This window comes from Charadrius vociferus, unplaced genomic scaffold, assembly GCF_000708025.1.
Source record: "Charadrius vociferus isolate BGI_N301 unplaced genomic scaffold, ASM70802v2 scaffold650, whole genome shotgun sequence".
NCBI lineage: Eukaryota > Metazoa > Chordata > Aves > Charadriiformes > Charadriidae > Charadrius > Charadrius vociferus.
The window spans coordinates 297,331-312,158 of NW_009646736.1; positions in this window are offsets into that span (position 1 = coordinate 297,331).

The following is a 14,828-nucleotide window of genomic DNA, read 5'->3' on the forward strand; positions in this document are numbered from 1 at the left end:
CCCCGCGCCTTCCCCCGTCCTGTGCCGCTCGCCCGCTGGGCGGGCTCCGCGCTGCCACCTGCTCCTGCCAGCCCAGCCCGGCCTGGGCCATCGCCGCTTGCCCTTTAGCAGGCTCTGTTAGGCGTCCTGCTCTTGTTGGAGGGCAGGGGAGCTGATGTCGAAACCGCCTTTATTCACCTGAGGGTGACGTTCGAAACTTTTGGCTTCCTGCTGTTGTTTCCAAGGTCGGGCTCTGCGGCTGCAGCGTTGTGCTTTCAGGGTGGCGAGGTCGACTTGCAACCGAAAAGAGTTTGTGTGTTCTTGTGGCTTTCGCAGAGGCGTGGAATAACAAAGCTCTGCTCTCTCTGATGACTAGCCTCATACAGTGACCTTCTCCATCAGCTGTTGACTATTTTGCAAAATGCACAAATATAAGAAAACGTGTGTTAAATAGATTCTAGCAAAAAGTGAAGTCCAGAGGGCATTAAGTAATTTTCTTATTTTCTTTAAATTTTTTGGCAGGTAAAATCCAGTATATTAAGATGTCAGAATGTCACCAGCTAGTTTTAGAATCTACCCAAACCCTCCTATTTTTTATAATGTTAAAGGGAAGCACAACTGTTCCTCGTCTGACATTGTGGTAAAAAATAAGTAGCATCGTGGATTGTATTTCCTGTGTGAAATGCACATGCAAATGACAAAACTTCACTGCTGCATGACATCTATGAGCAGTACTTCAGCCCTTTGGTTGGCCTTGCCGAAGGCTGGCCAAGGGATGGCTTCAGCATGGTTTTTCAGGTCTGCCTTGTGACTGGGAGCAGGGTGTATATTTTTTAGGCATAACTTCAGAAAGTCTGAAATAATAAATTAGATTCCCAAGACAAGGCATAAGCTTTAAAAAAATAGATCCAGGTAAGTATGTGAAGTATCATGTATTCAGCTTTTAAGTATATATAGTTGGGTTTGGGTCTTTCTCCCTAGTGCTAAATTTCTCCCACAAGCAGTGATCCCTGGAAGTGATACTTTGGGATGATAAAAGTGGCAGTGTGGGCAGTGCTGAAATTGTTGTTTGCCTGCGTGTGGCTGTGTATTTCTCCGTGACATTTCCTTGCTCTCTCTGGTCCTACCCTGTTGCCATGAAGTTTTCTTTTAGAATACATCTTATAATTTAAGATGTTAGGGAAATACTATTGTTAGTGGTGGAGCTTTTTTTTTTTTTGGTCATTTAATATGGCAAAAATGTTGGACAGAAAGACTACACAAACAATTTCTTACATGTAAGCAGCCTAGACTATCGGTGCTCAGGCTTTAACACCCTGTGGGAAAACATAATGATGAAAAGCCAGATAGGCAGTTTTGAAATTAACTGATGTATTTGTATAAATAATCTTTCTTATCAAGGGTTCTACAACTTTATAGAAACAATAATTCCCCCAAGTCCCTTTGAGAGAGAAAAGTCCATTTTAAAAAACTTTATGAAACTGACATCCTTGTGCATAATGGATCATTTATTTTTGCTGACCAGGCTTACTAAACCTATAAAGCTTATTCTGAAAAGAAGTAGCGAGAATTAAAACCCCCTCTTTGTAGATTTTGAATTACCATTATGTGTTTTGGGAATAAACAAGATTTCCTATAAAAGGAAGCACTGTGCTTCATTTACAAAAAAGAAAACCAATCCAAAGATTAAATCTTGTGCATCAAGCTTGAAAACTAAGGGTCAGCATCTGAGTTGACACAAATTAATGTGGCCCCACTGATCTCAATGGGAACTGTTCTTTGCTAGTTCTGTCCTTCACCATTTTTGTTGTAAACTGTTGTGGTAGGAAGCGTTTCTTGCTTGTTGCCTTTAAACATGAGCTATCCATTTCAAATTAGAGTTTTTAAGAAACCGTGTAATAAATAAAATGCTTTTTGAACTGAGTTGCATCTAGAATAAGTTGCTAATGGTAAACAAGTGGTGCAGTAGGTCTGGTCCTAAACTGTGTTCTCCATTGAGCCCTCTTGAAGTAGATGAAATTGCAAATCATTTCTGAAAGTGCAGTGATGTAAAAGAGATGATATGGGAAGAGATGAGCATCAGACAAGAAAGTGTGCAAGAGCTGAAGCCCTGAGATGCCACACTGCAAGGGAAGAACAAATGACCACAGAAAGTTCCAAGATGATTATGAAAGATGAACTAATTAAAACCTGTCTTCCAGCAATTAAATTAAGACAAAAGTTACCACTGCAAAGTCGTGTAATGTTCTGATAATTACCTAAAGATAATGGCAATCACCGGACCAGCTTCTGCCCTTTATCACAGTAGTCTTATTTTCATGGGTTTCAGTTCTGGACTAGTTCCAGTGGGGGTTTGGAGCAACAATGCTATTCTGTTGCTCTTCCATTACTATTAAGTAAAACATGTTGGAATACCCATGTCAAGGTGTAAAACTATGAGTATGAAATTCCAAGCCAAAGTCGTTCCAGATGCTATGAGTCAGTAGCTGTACGAAAATTTGGCATTTGCTGCGGTTCTTGAGACACAAAGCTCGCAGGGTCTTACATAAGTTGTGCACATCAAGGCTGTAGAATTAGGCCTTGTAATTGTAAAATCTGCCAAAACAGCAGCACAGCAAGTCAGCATAATCTTCTAGTTCTTGGCATCTGGCCTTTACTGATGCATAGTTCAGATCTGAAAAATACTCTATTGGGAGGAGATGGAGAAGAGAAACATGAGAGAAGTGTTCATTAACCTTTACCCTCCGTGACAGAAATGGAAAGCATTAGCTTGAAGTCTTGGCTTGGACAACGAGGCGACCGTTCGCTCAGCTTAATCTATGAAGTAAATACACAAGCTTTTATTTTTAAATTACTTAAATGCTGCAGTTACCGTTAGTTTGAACATTAAATCAAATATTAAAAATACAGGTGGACAAGAAAATGTTAACTTCCTGTAAATGAAAATCATTCCGTTTCTTGATTGCTATTAGAACTAAAGGCAAACATTAGCAAACTCGTTATTACTGAGGCGAGCAGTAGAAATCAAAAGGCTCCAATGCAGTTCAGAAACAAAGCAAAGCAGGCTCCAGTGTGCTATATGCCTTTGAAGCTGCAGAAGAGAAATGAGCAGAGATAGAGACAGGGATACAAAGATACAAAGCTTTATCTGAAAGCTAAGGGAAAGAAAACCCCAAACTTAAAAGGGCTCAAATAACAATCGTAAAACTTTTTAACTTGGCTGCAAGGAAGACTTATCTAGAAGATAAAATACAAACACTGAAAGGCAGATAAATAAAAATTTCTCACTTGTTTTAGGCTCCATGACAGCCGAAGCAGTTTTTTGTCACAGGTGGACAGAATGGAATGTTTGCTTCATTTCTTTCTCTCTTTTATTAGAGAGTCTGTCATGCATGCATTTTTCATTGTTTTGGGTTTTTTTTTTCTCTCTCGCTCTCCTTAATCCTCCACTGTTTGTTAAATTCAATCAGTTTATGTCAATTGTATCTTGATAAGCATTGTCTCCCATTCATTTTGTCTTTTCCTTTTGGTCATTGGTTTTACTTGCTTGTATTTTGAAGTTTAGTGAAGTTAAAATAGCTCATTTTGTTTGTATCATGTTTCAGATAACATTCCATATTATCTTCCAGCAGAGTGGTATTCTTGGTTGATAAAATCTCAGCATGAGGGTTATGTTTGGTAATTTAATGACTCTTAAAAAAATTGCGCAGGGTTGTATCTGGAAGTAACAACAACAACATATACGCAGTCCGAGCCAATTTTTGTAAGATCATTTAGAAATATTTTTTTTAATATAAGAAACTTGGCAGTGCTCATTTCAAGTGGATTTTTTAAAAGTATTTGGCTCCTTGCTTTTCATTCTTAAGCTCTTAGGGATGTCTGTTGATGGATGTTAGGATGCTACTGTATTCTTCCTCTGTAAGCTACAGAATTTTACCTGCAGGTATTTTTAATAATTGTACTGGAAACCACAGCATCATTTTTGTCAAATGTCAGCTTTTCTATGGCTAAAGCCTCTACATAATTGGAAGTTTGAGATTTAATAGTTCTGCTGAGCTGAAAGTGGGAGTAATACTGTTACCAAAAGGTATGTTTTCCTGGTATGGCTCTGTTCAAATTCTGAAAGGACCGAGACAACAAATACCGGTACTTTACCATGTTTCTGTACAGCAAAGTTACTGTGCAGCAAAGGTGCTGTTGTGTCCCCACGGTGGTACCTGGGAAAACCAACAGAGTTAAGACTTCTCTCGGAGGCGCGATGCAATATTGGCACTTGCTGGTCTCTGCGGGTGGCTGCGGCCGGACAGCCCGCCCTGTGCCCAGCGGGGCAGTGGCCTCGCGAGAGGCAGGGGTGGCAGGGGCACTGCTGGGAGCAGAGCAGGACGTGGGGCGGGCCGAGTCAGCAGAGTCTCTAGAGTAGAAACTCCGGTAGTAAAACTGGTTGTAGTGAGAATACCGTATAAATTTTACATCTGTTTCCCAAGAATGACATTGGATTGAAAAGAAACATTCACGTCTGTACTGATAGATGACAGTAGCTTACCTCTTTGCCTTCTTAGCCCAAACAGAACCTTTCTAACTTTACACTGGTGTATGTGTGAGAGGAACAACAAAGCTTTGGGCACTGAGGTGCTCTTTAAAGTGCAGGAAACAGTCCTATAATGATTGGAATAATTTTAATTAAATTACTTTTAGTTAAATTATAGCACTAATCAAAATTGAAATGTATCATGGTGGCATATTTGTTCTGCTAAAGGTGTGACTGTATAATACTTGCTGATCTCTTGCACAGATAGGGCAGAGAGAAAAGAAAAGATGTCTAATACTGGAAAGCATATGGGTTTTCGTAAAATTGGATATCTGACACAATTCCATTCTACAAAGGTACCGAGAGGATTTTGTATTCTTTCAGTGCAGAACAAAGACTAATTTCAAAACCTTGATGGTTTGTTTGGAAACGGAGCTGTCATCTTTTCAGGAGCTCTGTAATTTTTAAAATAGTTTCTTTGTAACTCGGAGTTGTGCAACATAGAAAAATGGGTATAATATGTGGATTTCATTATTGCATATCTGAGAGGAATTGCTGTGAAGGCTCATCATTTCCCCACTCTAAGTAATGGAGGTAATCCAGGCTTCGATTCCTGCAGCTGTAGCCACACAGGTTTGCTGAAATGCTCGAGTTTGTTGCTATTTTCTGAGAGCAGACTATGGTTACAGGGTTTTTTTCCCCACGTGACCTCCGTTTTTCCTCTGCTACTGATCTCAGGCGGAAATTGAGGGAGGTTTTGCCTGCTCATAACTGATCTTAAGGCTCTTACACCAGGATTTTTGTGGGCCAAGTGGTCAGCAGTGTGGTTTTTGTGTTTTGAGGAGGCATTGCAGTGTCACTCTCCCCACAAGAGAATTGCCTCTGTGCGCACGTGGTGATGGTGCTCACGCTCTGAGAAAGCTGTACATTTTCACCAGGCAGTGGAAAGTGTTGCTCCGGTGATGGTTAGCTGCAGCCCCTTAATGTCAGTCAGACGCCTGCCTTTCCTGCGGGGCTAGTGTTGCCGTCCTCCTCAAGGACTATTGATGCACAATATGGTTTTAATTAAAAAAAAAAAAAAAATCGTTCATATTTGTACACTTTTTTAGAGCACGCAATATTGTACTTTAAAGCATAAAATTTAAATGCGATGTAAATACCACTTTTTACCCATTTTTTAACATGGTTCTCTTTCTTGGTTTTTGTTATCTGTGTCAGCTCGGGGATTTCTCTCTCTCTGAGCCCTCACCAGTCTATGTTTTAATGACTTGGCTGGAAGATTATTTAATCTGTTTTATGTAAACTTTAAAATGATATGATGAGGCATAAATATAATGCTCAAAATCTTGATTTCAGTATAATTTAATATAAAGCATCTTTTACAAAGCAGTATTGTGCAGCACAAAGCATCAAGGCTTTCATCCATCTTTATTGTTTCTCATTTAGGCCCAGATCCACACTTACATGCCAGATGGCAACTGCAGAGGAGTTTCAAGTTATAGCTGCAATAGATGAGAAGATAAGTGCCTCTTGAGAAAGGAAAAGCCAGATTGCATATTCCTTTCAATTGCACCTGATGACTTATTGCTAGTCACTAATTGGCTTGTCCGTACACAGGCAATTCAGAATCTGACGGCAGTGCCTAACTTTATCTGTAGCTCTGCTCTTCCTGCAGAGATCACTGGCAAAATAAACCCTTGCAGAGAAGAATATTTTACAAGAAGCTCTGTGAAAAGCAGACCTAAGGGTTTTGGGTTTTTTGCCTATTACTGCTGTGTCAAGATTTTTTCCTTCAGGAGAGCCATAAAACCTTGCATGAGTGTCATTTTTAGTTATTATTGCAAAAGAGAGTAGCAGGCTGTGGTGTGCTAACATTCAATGGACAATATATGCATATTAATAAAGAGACAGAAAACTACATGTAAGTAGGGCTTGGTCTATTTTTCATTAAAGATATGAATGTTTTAATAGCCATCTTCCTTTCCCACGTATTTTAGGCCTGTGTGGGACATTTGACAACTTATTTAGAGTGCATACAGAGAACCAAGAGAGCCAACTATGAGGAGCATAAAATAACTCGGGAATGAGAAACTGCTGGTTTATTTTCACTGCTTAGAAGCCATCAGCAGCTGAAATGTCTCTAGAGCTTTGGACCACTGCTGTTGCTTGCCATTGTTGTTCATGAAAGACAAAATCTGTGTGTAATAGTACAGCGTATAGCCAACCTTGTTATAAGCCCTTTAAAAGGTGAAGTATCCACTTAGAAAACAGTGTCCTGCATGCAATGAAATGTCAGTAATTTTCCAGATAACGCAGAGCGTGCATTATCTCCCAAAGTCTTCAATTCAAAGAATTTTCCCTTTTATCATTTTCCCTGGATATGTTTTGCTAAATGCAGTGACAGTTTAACAGTTATGTGCAAACAGAAAAAAACCAGCTTTCTGTTTTACAAATGCATATTGGTTGTCCTGAAGAAGAATCAAGGAAAACCAGGCTGTGTAATTAAGATCTTAATGTGCAGTATCTTTGTTACCCATACGTCTGTAATCACAGTCCCAACAAAATAGGTGTGAAAGCGCAACATATCAGGGCTGTAACACCATGTAAATAGGTAAAGAGCACATCTTGTTAAATAAACATGAACTAAAGTAAATCACTGGGAATTAGTGGTACTTCTCAAAGGTATTCTCAACAAAGAAAGGTGTGAAAGAGTAGAAATATTCTTAAGTACAACGGGACCACTTTAAACATCTAGAAAAATGGTTGGAGAGAGTCCCAGCACTTTAACCGGACTGTGAATTGAGTCCACACCGTATAAGTTACTCTTCCTGTTGAGGACTCCATCAGTAACAGATGAGGCACAATCACAGACAAGCATCCAATCAAGAATGAAGCTGTTTAACACTTGGATAGCTGTGTAGTCAAACCAGCAGTCCTCGGGGAAATGAAATTTAGACATTGCAAGTGTGTTAGAAGTCAATGAATGTAGATTCCTAAAAATCCTGGGTCAGGTCTTTTCAGTGTTATGGTTTTTGTTTTTTTTTTCTCTGCGCAGGATCCAGATCAAAAGATAACAGGGTACTTGCGGTGGTCCCACTGCTACAGCTGAGCCAATAGCTTGCAGCTGACAAGACTTTAAATCCTTTCATCTATGTGAAGGAATTTCCTTGCTCATCAGCAACCACAGGTGGGTGACAAACAGCACTTATTTGACAGAAGGCAGCAGCTCTGTTTTGTTGGTGGATAGCAGTGGTGAAAGGTTATTTATCCAAATGAACACACAGGGTATATGTAGGTATAGCCCCAAAATAGAATTTAACAAAAGTATTGGGTTGTGTATACCTTGAACTTGCAAGTGTGAGTTACTGCTGTGGTAGTGTGGCCCTTTGAATGGGGCTTTTGAAAATGTGTGCTTGAATGAGGACTTTGAAAAGTAATCATCATGGCATTTTCTATCATAGCTTTGGCAAAACTGAGAGGCAGTTTAATGAAATGCCTCTCAAGATACGGCTATGTGTTGGTGGATAAAAATGTTTGCCGGTACCCTTTGTCATCTTGCAAAATAAGGGGTACTTTGTAGTCTGTAGCATTCCTTAAACCCTCTGAGGGAAAATTATTAACTGCAAACTAAGGGAAGAAAATTTGTTATGATTTGCAGTGAACACATTAAAAGGCTAAAACCAAAGAATCAGGATGGCTGGCTGGGGAGGCTGCAGGAATTAAGGTAAGCTTGCCAAGAGATGTTTGAAATTATAGTATACTCTAGTTATCTGACAATAAACACTTTCTAATAATAATGATAAAGCAATAGCACATTCTGTAACTGAAATATCTTAAATGCTAAATTGAATAGTATCATTTGTTTAGCATATATTCTAACATGATATATATCAGTCTGTATTTATTATAAGATAGTGTAACAGACAAAATTATTTGATAGAAGCAGGCTTTCAGCAAATTTGACTGATGGAATCAAAATGATGAAGTGTTCACTAACTACTTCTTAATCTTTCTCTGCCCCAGTGACCAGAAGCAACCCAAGGGGAAGCTCAAGACAAGCAAATTTGGAATAAGTAAGTGAAATCAGTAAGCCTTCCTATAGTCCATAATCATCCATAGGATTTCACTGATCTATCACTGTGTTGGAGGGAAGGGGAGTGTCTCATAAGAACTTGATAACTGGATAATAAACTTAACATTTATGATTCTATAGATGAGGATAAAAGCAACTGGTGTCATACTTCGGGGCATTACTGTTTTCCTTCTGAAGCATTAGGCATTGGTTATAGTTAGAGGAAATCCAAAGGCACTATTGGACCAATAGTGCACTTATGGCAAAGTGACATGAGTAGTTTTTATGTCAACTTATTGCTATTAAAGATGCTGGTTTGACTGACATACTGTAGGCTGACTTTACCTTTAGACATCCAGCTTCCAAAGATGACGAAGTAGTTTGGTTACTGTGTAGCTAAATGATAATTTTTCCCAATGGAGAAAAACTACTGCTCTCTTCCATTAAGATTAAATGTAATTTTTTAAAAATTTTAGAGGTTGTTTTCTGTAGACTGTTTTTCGTTCCCAGGTAATACTAACTGAATTCAGTGGGGTTATGTGACCTACATCAGTGAGTTTGTTTGAAACTACCAAGGCTTGATTCATCTTGGTTAGGATTGTTTGGAGAGAACAGAGGTGATGGAGATGCTTATTTTTTGGTGAGATGGAACATAGGTTTGTGAATATTTGCAAATAAGGACTCCCTGTGTCCCCCACCCTGAGCTGGCGATGGTGAGGTACCAGGTCTGCATGGAACAGTGGGGACTTTCTTGTGTTCATTTTTCTGACACAGAGATATTTGTACGTATGAGTAACATTGATTTTTCTCTGTGGCTTTTTTTAAACTTGATGTTTTAAATACTCTCGCCACTGTTTTTATTTGTTAACACGCCATGTTAATACACGCGTATCTCTGTAAATACAGCAGTGACTAATTCCGTTTTGGAGGTCAGGCCTGTTACAGGAGGTGCTGTTTTTCCAGGTAAAGGTTCAAGGTGCTTTTCAATGAATCGCTGCTCTAATAAATCACTTTGTATATATACTAGCATATACGAGTTAGGATATTAATTTCCATGCAGTGCCTGTCATGAATATGTAGTTTAAAAAACCTGAGATGAATAAAGCGTATGGCCTTTACATTTCAAGACCATATCTGTAATTCACTGTACATTCATGCTGATACACAGACAAAGGTGAATTAATTCCAGACAAAAATGCATCAATGCTCTATTGAATAGTCAATTATTAAACACATAATGGAATCTGTGGTTATCAAGGCATGCTCAGAATGTGCATAGGATGCATCATGTGCACCAGAATGGAATGGAATCAGTCTATTTCTAAAAAATCCAGGCAAAATTGTATTAACATGGGATTAAAATGAGTTATTGCTTCTGCTGTACAATGAATGGGCTTACTTTACTTCTTTTACCCTCTCAAGGGGCTAACTTCAGAGTCTTATTATGTGTACAAGCCTAGAAAAATAGGTGTAAACAACATTAGTTTCATTGCCCTCAAGAAATAATCTATCTAATTTTCAATGTTCCATTTTGTGGAGAAATAATGTTTTTGGGAACCATGCATGAAGGTAAATGTTACAACACAAACATCCTGGCAGCTCTTCTCATAGCAGTTTGGTTGAATAAAATGAAGAAAAAAGCGAGTAGGTTATTGCTGAATAATGAGAAAAATCTCATGAAAGTCACCTGCATGAGGTTTTAAATAATGTTAATTCGCCTAAATCTATAGTAATATAGATAGTATAGTATAGTTTTATTCAGGAAAAAGAAGTGTTTGAAAATTGCCTGGGAATGCATAGTCTAAACATTATTCAGGCTGTGGCTGTTTATTGTTTTACTGCAATTATGTACCATGATTAATGCATTGGATCATTGGTCTAATGCATATTTTTGATTAACGTTAGGCAAGCTGCAGATTTATTGCAATATGTGTAAAGACACCACTTAAATTGACAAAGAGGTCTGTCAGGCTGGCTCTATCACTTCAAGAGGGTTTCAGGAGAACTTTATTCTCAGTTGCACTAGATGTAATTATGGGTATAGTTATTGAGCTATTACTCTATATATTTTCATGGTTCACTTAAAAAAAAAAAAAAAAAAGAAAAAAGAAAAAAAAAAAGCCTGATCTGTGACTTTCAAAAATACTTTTTACTATAATTTTTTGCAGTATAAGTAATTACAATTATTTGCGTGCTCCAATAAAAATTGCAAAATCTCTCCTTAGCGAGATTCAACAGGTTGCTGTTAGCTTATTTTCCAAACTGACCTGGACAGTATGTGAGATGAAACTCAGTTATTACTGGCATCTTGTGTATATTAAACAGTAAATATATGTGATGGAAGGCTTAATATGTATAAATCGGTATATCCAACAAAAAGAAAAAAGCAGAAGTTTGTGTAACTCTTTGTAAGATATTGCAAGAATTTCTTAGCTAATGAGATTGCAAGTGCAGTTGATTGATCTGTGTGAAAGCAGAGGAATTCAGAGGCAGAAGTTCAGAAGTGGAGACTGTCCATACATTGCTGTCGGAGACATCTGTTCTTTTAGAAATTTCTGCTAGAGTTTGAATGTGAAAATTAGTTCTTCGTTTCGCAATCTGTAATCCATTAGGGTGTTCTTGTAAACATGCTGACCCTCACTGCATGATTGTTGTTTTGTGAAAGATGCTTAAGACCAGAATGATTTATATAGTATGGGCAAAGAACTATCTTAGCTGAGCGACTTGATACGTAAGAACAGCAAGAAAGTTTGCAAAAGAGGTGGGATAACATGTCGTCATTTCTGCATAAGATGTTTAAATGCATCTCCAGGCAGATAACGCAGGTGGGAGTTTTTACTGCAGTGAAACACACAAAGAGAACGTCATGATTGTGTAAAAGCTGGCGTATCATGTTTCTTTTCATGATATGAAATACTTAAGTCACGCTTAGCTGTTTAGAACAGCTATCTGAAATAGCTTGATATTTTGTGATAACTTCTTGAAGTTAACTTAAATGGAGTAGACTTTAACAAAAACTTAGCAAATGAGTGTAGTTAAAATTACCAGTCCAAATCCTCAACATAAAACGTGCCATTAAATCCTAACCCCCAATGCATCAGTTCTAACAAAGCTCTGAGAAGAAATATCTTTGTCACTAACAATTCGTTCCACTGGGGATTCTATAACTGAGACCTCCAAGTGGGAACCCACCATTAATAGTAATGAACTTCAAGCACCTGTAGTCAAGACATTTGCTATAGCTGTCAGTAAACTAGGCTTCCACTGATGAGCCCATTTATTCTTATGCTCCGGTCATTGATCAAACAACTTCTGATGCCATTTTATGAGTATCTTGTTGATACCACAGCAGATGTAATGGCCTGCTATTATGATTCATGCTGTTACTTCTATTGACCTTTCAGTAATGTTTTGTTCTTCCCAGAGAAGAGGATATTTTGTTAGCTATGGGGCCTTTATGATTAATGATGTGATCAGAGTATGGTGAGAACTGTCTGGAATATCAAACTATCTTGGCATGAAGGAGGGGGTCCTCTATGTCATGAGATCTTTTGCTCATATTTTTGTAGCTTCAGGTATAAACCTCAGAATAAGTCTGCATCTGCCTAGTTTTACTTCAGGCAATGATTGTCTCTTACATTAAAAGCCATACAGGAGCAGGATATTGTTCCAAAAGCTTTCTCAAGGGTATTCTATCATGTCTTCTGGAAAAAAAAAAAAATAAAAATGCAGTTCCACCCACAAATTCATTAAGGCCTGGAGGAGGTCCTGAGGTAGCCCAGATGTTTGGGAGCAGTGTGTCCTCACGTCAGTGCCAGCTTTGGTATGTCTATTCAGGGGGGAGAGGAAGATGTGACCAGTTACTACTTTTCAACTTCGTGTGAAATCTGCATGGGTTTTTTTATTACCTATTTGGGTCTTGACAAAGGTGGGTATTTGAGTTCTGCCCCGAACAAAGCTTTGTTTCCAGGAGACCAAGAGAGTCTGAAAAGATACCTCGGTATCCGCGGTATAAACAGTGCAGTATTCCCACATAGTGGCTCCAGTGACTAAGGACAACTCTTCTTCCTCCTTAGCTCAAGTCTCGTTTTGCTTCTGACTTGCCCAAGTCTTTTCACTTAGCTTTGGGTTTTTGCCTATCCACGTTAGCGGTATTGTTCTTTCCAGGTTCACTTTCCTCCTGCTCTATGGAGCAATTTTACCGTTTCCTCTAATTACTGCTTAGGCTGATCTATGAAATCTTTATAATAAGAAAACTCCTCCAAACATGCAATCATAATGACATGTGGGTTTTTAATGTAGCAAGACAGACATGAAAATCAGGATTTGCATTCTTAGTTTGTCAAAATTGTAAGATAAGGCTTGTGTAATCTAGTAGCTGTTTTAGCAGCAGAAGGAAATTCAGCCTGCTTAGATTAGAAAAGGAGAGAAGAGGACAAATTCTGCTGAAAATCTATGCAACGTAGAGAGCAGACCAGTTGGCTTGTTTCTTTCTCCTCCTTAGACATCTGTAATAGAAACAAACAAACAAAAAACCAAGCCAGCAATTCCATTTGTCCCAGTGTCCCCTGAGCTTTCCCAGGCTGCAGTATCTTTACCGTAGCAGAGCTTCAGTCCTGTTGTTGGTTCTACCTGACTAACCCTTTCACATGAGGGCCATGTCTGCTTCTCTGGATCCTGGTGCCTACATGGTCATAATTGCATAATGCATAATATAGAGTGATGTCACATTACTGTAGCGTTATTTCTTTGTGCTGCTAATGTTACAGAGAAAGAGAAGAAATGAATGTACTAAAATAGCTCTTCATCTTTCTTCTGTCCTATCCAGACTTTTCTGCAAACATTTGTTTGAGACTCATGAGTATGGCAAATCGATTTTGATTTTTGTTAAAGCTATGGTAAGTCTGTGCCCCTCGTGCACTGCTGAAGTTTGCTATTTCATTCCTTCCTGTTCTCAATTTCTCTGCGTTCCTCCCGGTAGTAGCATTTGTCAGTAGCAGAGTGTGACACCAGCACAGAGCCCTTAGAATTGCATAAGCGAACAACTTCAGTGCCAGCTGCAGGGCTGTTAGTCTTTTGGAATCTAATACTGTAAACCCCAGTGGAAATGATGACGGATTTCTTTGTAAGATAAAAGTTATGAACCTTCAAGGTAAAGCGTGGCATTGAATAAAGAACTAGTTAAAAATAAAATTGCTATTATGCACAAGAGGAGCAGTGTCTCTTTGGAGGAAATATTACTTGCGTATGCAAAAAGGTTAGAACTTTTGTGTCTCTAACCTCTAATTTTTGTTTGTGTATACAAAGCAGACAGTAAAGCAAGTACAAAAAGGGCTGGCCTCTTTCACAAGGGAAAGAAAATTGGAATAAAACAGTAGTAAAGAGGAGGGAAAAGAAGCCCCAAAACTTTAATATATGTCAACACTGAAATGCAGTGAGTGAATTCAACAGTGCCATATTTAGAACAACTCCATTTCTTTGCAGTTTGCAGGAAATGGCACAGTGAAGTGAACAGGATTGAAGAAGATAAAGTATGCCTGATGGTCTCACAAAGATAATGGGCTTTACTTAAAACAAGTCTTAAACTCCAAGAAAATACCCAGGAAAAAAAAAATAAATGAATAGCTAGGGAATGTAATACCCGATTTAAATCTTTTCATATCTAAAATAAAGCATCTTAAGCCAAGAACAGTGCAACCATCTATGGATATGGTATTCCTAGAAACAGGTATATTAAAGGAGGGTTAGGTTAAAGGGAGCTTAATTAACATTTCATTTATTCTGCTCGAGAGTTTCCTGAACCCCTACACAGTAACGCTGAATTGTGAGCTAGGCAATAAAGGGCTCCTCTTGTAAAGTTTTCTGCAGTGAGGATGCAGGTGCTCGTTATCTCTGAAATTACTTTATGGAACTGAATTCACATTTCCTACTAATTTGGCTTTCTTTAAACATGAATAATTTGAATCAAAGCAATAGTAGGAAAGGTGGGGGTTTTTGCCAAGGCTGGCAATTCAGTGAGGTTAATGACAGTGATACTGCTTTGTTCAAGAAATGAATTTGCCCTTAAGTTAGAATAAGGATTCTTCAAAAGAGATACTTCAAAAGACCTAGGTGACTTTTCTTGCTATCAATCATTGGCACTTGTTACAGAGGAACTGATGATCTTTAAAATGTTTATTAGCTTAACATCCGCTTCAGGTAAGGATATTCTGTCTGCATTTTAGAGAGGAAAAAATGGAGACATTCTTA